This window comes from Tupaia chinensis, unplaced genomic scaffold (genome assembly GCF_000334495.1).
Source record: "Tupaia chinensis unplaced genomic scaffold, TupChi_1.0 Scaffold139962_1, whole genome shotgun sequence".
Lineage (NCBI taxonomy): Eukaryota > Metazoa > Chordata > Mammalia > Scandentia > Tupaiidae > Tupaia > Tupaia belangeri.
The window spans coordinates 326,538-327,588 of NW_006199840.1; positions in this window are offsets into that span (position 1 = coordinate 326,538).

Here is a 1,051-nt window from a genome sequence, read left to right on the forward strand (position 1 = left end):
AGAAGAGAAAAACTAGATAAATCAGTTTCACAATCAAACAGGCAATATTACAGCAGGTGTAACAAAAATACAAAAGATCATTGGAGAATATTATGAGCGACTCTATGACAATAAGCAAAGAAACGTGGATGAGATGGACACATTTCTGGATACATGTAAGCTACCAAGACTGAATCATGAAGACACAGCCTAAAGAAATCAATAACAAGTGATGAAATTGATTCAATAATAACCTCCCAACAAAGAAAAGCTCAGATCCTGATGGTTTTACTTCTGAATTCTACAAAACATTTTAAAAAGAGCTAACCTGCATTCTACTCAAACTATTTGTAAAGATCCAAAAGGAAGGAACAGTCCCAATCATTTTATGAAGCCTCCAACACGCTCATCCCTAAAATAGATAAGGACATAACAAAAAAAGAAAGCTACAAATCAACATCTCTAATATAGTTGCAAAAATTCTCAACAAGATACTAGCAAATTGTATACAATGACACATTAAAAAGATTATAACCATAACCAGTATCCTCTCGGGATTTGGGGCATACATGCACACATGCCCAGCATGAGTTTAAGCTGCAAAACCCTATTGCTTTTCTATATACCTACAGTGAACAGACTGAGGCAGATCTGAAGAAAGCAATTCCATTTGCAATAACCACAAAAGAAATAAAATATCTAGGAATAAATCTAACCAAAGAAGTCAAAGACCTCTACAAAGAAAATTATGAAAAACTAAAATAAATGACTTCTTTTTAAAGTATGGGTGCCCTAAATCTCAAGAGGATACTGGAGGAGAAGGGATTGTATCATGGCCATTCTCCCTGGTTGGTGATTTTTCAGTTTCTGTCTCTATGTCTCTCCATGTTTCTTTGGCGAGTGCATGCACCCTATAGCTAAATAAATAAATAAATAAATAAATAAATAAAAATAAATTACTGCTTAATGAAAGAAAAAATAGGTAGAGTGAACCATCAACCCTCAGAATGGGAGAATATATGGAACCAGCAGTTAGCGTAATGGCTATGTCGCTGGACTCCCACGTAGTCGA